This window comes from Lipotes vexillifer, unplaced genomic scaffold (assembly GCF_000442215.2).
Source record: "Lipotes vexillifer unplaced genomic scaffold, Lipotes_vexillifer_v1.1 scaffold13, whole genome shotgun sequence".
Classification (NCBI taxonomy): domain Eukaryota; kingdom Metazoa; phylum Chordata; class Mammalia; order Artiodactyla; family Lipotidae; genus Lipotes; species Lipotes vexillifer.
The window spans coordinates 1,216,788-1,224,575 of record NW_006790761.1 but is presented as its reverse complement, the minus strand read 5'-3'; positions in this window follow the sequence as shown (position 1 = coordinate 1,224,575).

Below are 7,788 nucleotides of genomic sequence, written 5' to 3'. Positions count from 1 at the left end.
ACACACACACACACACACACACACACACACACACACACACACACACACACACACACACCTCTAGTAGGCCTACAGTAAAAACAATCTTCACAATTCCTCTGTGGACTTTGTTATTTTGCTGTTTGGAGCCACTCTAGGGCAGGGGAGGTAGAAAATGCATGGGCTTTTGAGGCCTAGATTCAGAGTCTAGCCTTACCATATACTAGTGTGGTAGCCTTGGACATAATATTTAACCTCTCTGTGCTTCACTGTCATCATCTATAAAATGGGGGCAGTAACACCTACATGATAGGGATTTTGTGAGAATTAAACGAGCTAATGTGTATCAAGTTCATGGTATAGTGCCTGGTTCATAACAGGCACTCAATAAATAGTAATTATTACTCTAGTTTGGGATATGGCTTCCCCAGATCAGCTGTGACCCTGGAAAGCAATCCAGACACTCTGTAAACCACAACTGGGCAGCAGGAGAGAATGAACTGAGAGCAAAGTACAAAGGCAGGGATAGAATTTGGAGCTTTTCAGACACATGACCCAGGATTCTAAGTGCCTGGTTTGCCCCGATTCCTTCTGACACCATTCCAAATTCCACTGGGCCTCCTTTCCTCCTCAGAAAGAACTTCTGACTCTCACACTACCTGAATCTCCTTAGCATTCCTTACCAAATACCCATATGAGCTCTGGAACCCTCTCCTCATTCCTGCACCTCTTCCTCGTACAGGGCTGGGAAAGGGTGAATGCGGCCAGACCAAACCTCACAGACTGGCCTGCCACTGGGTCTTAAATAGGCCAGGCACCCAACTCTCTCTCAATTATTCATAAGTTTCCTGCTGTACAGAGAATGAACTTTTTTCAGAGGTCAAGAACTAGTCTCTCTATATAAGTTTTAGAGCAAAAAAAAAACCCAAGTATACAAACACGGGTTCCCCCATAAAACATCAGCGGTGGGCAGATAGGACAGATAAGCTTGTGGTATCTCTGTCCTTGGTACAAAAAGCCAGATTTGAGCCTGGTACTTCCTGCTCCAACACGTCTAATGGGGGTCTACTGCCTCTGAAACGACCAAGCTCCTGTGCTGTCACTCAGAGCCTCCACAATCTTGCCCTAACTCACCCCTCCTGCATTATATTTTACTACTCCTCTATAGAAGTCCTCACCTATAGCCCAGGCAAAACGGACAGTATCCACCTAACTACCCTAAACAATTTCCAGCTTCCCACACTTGTGCATAACTCAATCATAGCACCTGTAACATTTTACTGCACATCTCCCCCTAGACTGTGAGCTAGCAACAGGGCAGAGACTGTGTCTGATTCATCTCTGGGTCCCCTACACCTAGCACAGTGCCTGATATGGGGAAAACATCCAATAAATGTTAATGAAGGAATGAAAACACCTGAAATTATTCCTCCCTTAAACTGTTTTAGTTGGACTCTGACTAGCAGCTAAGCACAGGCTGGGTCACTGCCAAGAAGTAGAAAGACCTAAGAAAAAGAAAAGAAGCATGACCAATGTGATCCAAGTGATGGAAAATAGGTTTTAAGAGTGAAGTAAAAGAAACCAAGGCTGTTTAGCCTGCCGAAGAGAAGATGAGGCCCAACTCGATTCTGGCTTTAAGTCTACAAAAGGTCCTCATGAGAAAATCTTGATTTCATCCTCCCTTTATAATCAGAGGGAACTTTTCCATATTCATGGAAAATGGAACAAGAAGAAATAGCTTAAGTTAAGGCCAGAGGGGCTAAAGCTAAAGAGAAAGAAGAAGCAAATTAGTCACCACTTTTCCAAAGATACTGTTATTGTACTTTTTGACGAGTGAATTGGAGGGGTTTTGCTGAAAACTTTTCTTTTTGGCCGCACTGTGTGGCTTGTGGGATCTTAGTTCCCGGGCCAGGGATTGAACCTGGGCTCTCGGCAGTGAGAACACAGAGTCCTAACCACTGGACCGCCAGGGAATTCCCGCTGAGCACTTTTGTTGAAGGCTGCGCAAAAGGAAATGAATATGCTGCTCTGTTCCGGTTTGCTGTGGAGACCAGGTGGGTGAAAACACAAGTTGGGTAAGATTTTCTAATAAGCCACTGACTTTTTCCCTTTTTTATTTTTTAATTTATTTTTGCGGTACGCAGGCCTCTCAGTGTTGTGGCCTCTCCTGTTGCAGAGCACAGGCTCCGGACGCACAGGCTCAGCGGCCATGGCTCACGGGCCCAGCTGCTCCGCGGCATGTGGGATCTTCACGGACGGGGGCACAAACCTGTGTCCCCTGCATCGGCAGGCAGACTCTCAACCACTGTACCACCAGGGAAGCCCGCCACTGACTTTTAATTGACCCTTTTTTCTATAGGCACTTTCTGTCATGTCATGTTTTGCAGTCCTGTGATGGAACAACCTAGTATAGGCATACCTCATAGATACTGCAGGTTCAGTTCCAGACCACCGTAATAAAACAATTATAGCAAAAAAGCAAGTCACACAAATTTTTCGGTTTCTTGGTACATATAAGAGTTATATCTACCCTATACAGTAGTCTATTAAGTACGCAATAGCATTATGTCTAAAAAAACCAATATACATACCTTAATTTAAAAATATTGCTAAAAAATATTAACCATCATCTGACAATGCAGGGTTGCCACAAACCTTCAATTTGTAAAAGATGCGATAATTGCGAAGTGCAATAAAATGGGGTATAGCTGTATTTCAAATTTTCCTGAAGAGACATGGAAAGAAAGAGAAGGCAACAATGTCAGAGTAAGATAGTAGGGAATATGGCCCTAAAAAATATATTTTCTATAAAAACAATACCTAACTGGATATTAATAATAATTTTTAATAGTATTACGATTAAAGCTAACATCCACTGAGCACCTACTATGTGCCAGGCACTGTGCTAAGTGTTTAACATAAGCTATCTCAATCGTCATAACAACCCCATAAGGTAGGTTATATATGTAGCCCCATTTTACAGGTGAAGAAACTGAGACCCAGGAAGGTTATATAACTTGCCCAAGTCACACAGCTAGCAAGTGTCAGAGCCAGGACTCAAACCCAGGCAGTTCAACGTAGAGTCTACTAACTACTGTATCCCTGTAAGAAGGGTGACAGGCTGGAATTTAAACCTTAGCCCCTCTGAATCCAAGTTCATATTCTCAGCTACTTCCTTATACTGCCCCAAGCCAGGAAGAACAAAGCAACACATGACATCAGCAAGAGAAGAGATCTCAGGTGTAAACCAAAAATACCCCCCATATTCCAGAGAAAGAAGCTAAGATGTGAGGATTCACAGATGCTAATGAGCACAACCAGGACTTGAATGCCAGCCTCTTGAATGCAAGTGGAGTCCTCTTTCCTCCATTATAGATTCTTGTTGAGTTTGAGGGTGAGAAAATGAAGGAACAGTATGTGCCAAATGGGCTCCCTCCCCAGGCACTGTTGTAATGAACTGTTAAACTCACATTAGAACCTGTGCCTGAAACACCAAGGCGCCAGCAGCCTCTGTAGACTGATTCTAAGATTCTAGTAGTTGAGATGGCAATGAACTGATTAATGGTACTACAGGAGCTGCCAAAATGCTCACATAGTAAACCAATCAAGCAGACCTAGACCAGGCAGCTACCATACTAAGTCAGTGGCTCACAGTTTAAGCCTGGACTGAACTATTCCAACAGCTTCCTTGTTGATGTCCCCATTCTCAGACTTCCTTTGCCCCAGACTAGCCTCCATTCTGCAGCCAGAATAAACAGAGCCCAAGTCATGGCATTCAGAGCCTTGCAGCATAATGAAAAGAACATGGATCTTCGAACTCAACACTCATAGGTTTGGACCAAGCTCTGTCACTTACTAGCTACATTACCTTGGGCAAATCACTTTAATCTTTCTGAGGTCCAGTTTCTTCATCTTCAAATTGGGGCTAAATATCTCCTTGTTACAGGATTCTGAGGATTAAATAAATTATAGTGCATCTAATATACTCTTGGCCACAAAGCAGAGTAGAGACTGGATAAATGTTAGCGTTCTTCTTCCCACACCCCTCTCTACATTTTGGCCACAATCAATCATTTCAGCTATTTCCATTCCTCACCAACTCCATTCCTCTTCCCCAACACACACACACACACACACACACACACACACACACACACACACACACACACACCCCACCTCTAGACCCCTGCTCAAGCTGTTCTTTCTCACAGGAATGAACCTCCTCTAAGGCCCAACATAAATTTTCCACCTTCAGGAATCCTTTCTAGACCCTCTTCGGTCGTGTTGGGATTGATTTCTCCTTTTCCCAAACTCCCACTTTGTTTATATTCTTTACTACATTTACTATAGTCAGTCTGATTTCAGTTATTTATGTACTTACCTATCTTGCCAACAACACTGGAGGGAGAAGGCTCTAAGAAGAGAATTACTGGTGGTGGTGGTGGTGGGATGAATTGGGAGATTGGGATTGACATATATACACTAATAAGTATAAAATAGATAACTAATAAAAAAAAATGAACATGCACTGGGAAAAAAAGAGAACTACTTATAGGAGGGCGGGAAATGCGTTGTTCTCCTCTGTGTATATTTCTCAATACCTGGGTCTTGTACATAGCAAGAGCTCAATATGCGTTTATTAAACTGAATCTTGCCACCATTGACTGGGCATCTTTACAGAAAGATCCTGGACTGAGTTTACTCTAAAATTCTGTTTTCACTGCCTGACTTGATCAACATGCAATTTTTAAAGTATACTAATATTCCTAAACTAAGAGCTACCAATACTCATGTTGGTTTGCTTCATTCTTTCATCCTTTCTTTCAACACACTCTGGACTCCTCTCAAGACATCTCTTCAGGATACAGGAGACGTGGCTGGGAGGACGTCTCTCACTCATGGAGGTAGGGTGACCTCGGAGAACTGTTCCACCCCACTGGTTAGGAGACGACAGTCATTAAAACCATATTAAAAAGCAGAGTTGGGGAACCCGAAAATAGATCTGAATGATTTCTGTTTCAGTTTCTAAGTCTGTAAAATATAGAGTTTTGAGATGTTACATAAAAAGCGCTTAAAACAGGATCTGCCGCATAGTAAGTACTCAATAAATGTTAGAATTTTATTATAACGTAGTAGACTGGAAAAAACAGAGTCAGGACTTTTCACTTCTAGTACTATCTCCACCACTGACTGATGTCTTGTCCAATCTTGATCAAGCCCTTTCCCCTCTCTGGGCCTCTCCCCATCTGTAAAACTGAAGTAGAACCAGACGGTTCCCAAGCTCCTTCTACCTTCAACGAGGTATATTTTTCTATGATCAACAAAGAGCCTTCTGTTCCAGATGCTGAAGCTGTTGGCAAGGAAAAATTGTAGCTGCTGGTTCCCAGAGGAGAGGGGCCAAGACCAAGGCAAGGCCAGGACAATTGATTAGTAAACCACCTGTGCACCTTCCCCTGTGTGAACTATAACACATTCAGTGCAAGTTCCTGAACAGAGCACCACCTTCCTCCCAAGAAAACTCACAGCAAAGGCAAGACAAGAGACTGGAAACAATAGCAGCAATGAAGAATCCTGCCTTGTGCAGAATTCCTGCACTTTCTTACCTTTGATGCCTGTAATTAGGGTACCATCAATCTAAACCAGGGCCCTCCTTAGGCACAAAGAGAAGGAAGAACACGAAGGCCCACTCTGAACATGAAAAGCTCATAAAACAAAAACCAAAGCAAGTAAATAAAAAATGTCACTGACTCATTTGACTGAACACACTGCAGAGGCCTACTATGTGCTAGGCAGAGGAGGTATGAAACAGACATGATCCCTTTCCACCAATGTAGTCAGAGTACATATGGGGTGACACAACCCAAAGCAGACTGTAATAAGAGCTATATTTGAGGTGTAGCCTCTGCTACGGAAGATGGGAAGGGGGCAACTAATCCAGTAGGGCGGACCAGAGAAGCTTCAATGACAAGCTACATGAGACACAGGCCTTGAAAGATGGGGAGGTGGGAACCTCAGGAAGACGGAATATAGGCAAAGGAACATGCAGGGAGTACTTAAGGAAAAAAAAAAAAACTAGTTTTTTTTGCCTGGGCCACAGGGTGCAGGTTTGGGAGAACAAAGGGAAACAGGGCAGGAGAGAGATTTGGGAACAGATTATGGAGGGACTCATCCACGAGGCTGAAGAGTCCAAAGTCTATATGACAGGCAATGAGGCCCACCAAGGTTTCTGAGCAGAGATATAACATGATGAGAACACTGTCTCAGGGAGATCACATGGGCACGCATGAAAAGGATGCAAAAGGAACCAAATTACTAGATTACTACGGGAAGCTTCATAAGTATGTGCCGGAATCCAACAGCTCCTGTTCACAGAGCTTCTCACTGCCCAGGTTCAGCTTCATGTAATCTGAGTTTAAGAGGTGTTCCCTTGCCAGGCCCGTTAACCGTCAAAATCTGCTAGCATAACAGGACTTCCAGACAAAGTCAAAAACCCAATTAACCCTATGGATCACAGAACAGGAAGCGCTGATGTGGGAGAAGTTGGGGAGGGAGCACCAGAGTCTCCACCTGGCCCAGCTCCACATAAAAAACCACCCTGGATCTCCTCTTTATATCACTTCCAGCCAAGCCTTCTTTACAGGGGCTGAAGCTAAGTACAGTGGGGCTGAAAGCACTTGGTCAGAGGCTGAGGATCTAGTGAAACAATATATATGAAATGCCCAGCACAGTACTGGGCACATGGGCACTGGTCAGTAAGCACTGACCCAACCTGCAAGGTCAGTTCCACCTATAAATCCCACTGAGGCTTCAAGACCTAAGTGACCTTAACTCTTCCCCCAAAGGCCTCTCTAAAGTACCCCAGTCCAAAATGACCTAGTTCCTAGATATCACACCCATTTCATGTGCCAAATATTCAGCACCCAATTCATGACAGGTGCCATTACAAGGTGACTCATGTAATCCCATTCAACCTTCACAATGACCCTCCTAAGCTCTTTTAATACAGGAGAAACTAAAGCTCTGAGAGGGAAAATGACTTTCTTGAGAACACACAGCTAGGAAGTGGCAGAGGTGAGATCCGAACCCAGGACTGCCTGACCCAAACTCAAGCACTTCCAACACTTCAATCCTGTCACCAGCGATGGCCTCTGATCTGCTACTGACCATCTGACAGGTAGCCTGGAAACTCCCTATGGAGAGAGACGGTACCTGACACTATTCTCTCTCCTCACTGTACAGCGACCCACCTATGTCAGGAGCTTTTAAATGAAAACATCTAACTTTAAAATAATGGAGTACACAGATATGATAAATTCCTCACATGAAAAATTATTCATGACGTTGGACTGTCTGAGCCCTGAGCCCAGCCATATAGCCTGATAGGGACTGAGTCTCAAGCTGGCCCCAGGATGAGCTCCGACCTCAGACACCTGTCACAACCCAAGCCCCGACCCTAGGCACAGGCTGAGCCCGGACCGGAAACACACGCCGCACCCAGAGCTCGTCCCAGACGGAGCCCTGCCAAAGGAGAGCCCTAAAGAAGCGTCCCCTTCGGCTGTCCCCGCCCCCCGCAGCAGAATCTGGTCGTGACCTCGGGCCGTTCTGAAAGCCCCGACTGCTCCGTCCCAGGCACACGACTCATTCACAAACCCACCCCCCTCCCCGCACCATTTCACTGGCAGGGAAACCTCGCTGTCTGGGCTTTACCTCAGCTGACTCCCGGCAAGGCCTGTCGCGTACACCCAGCCAGCAGCTCGCTCAGCCAAGAACACGGAAGAAGATATACTAGTCCCGAGGGGTGGGCCCGAC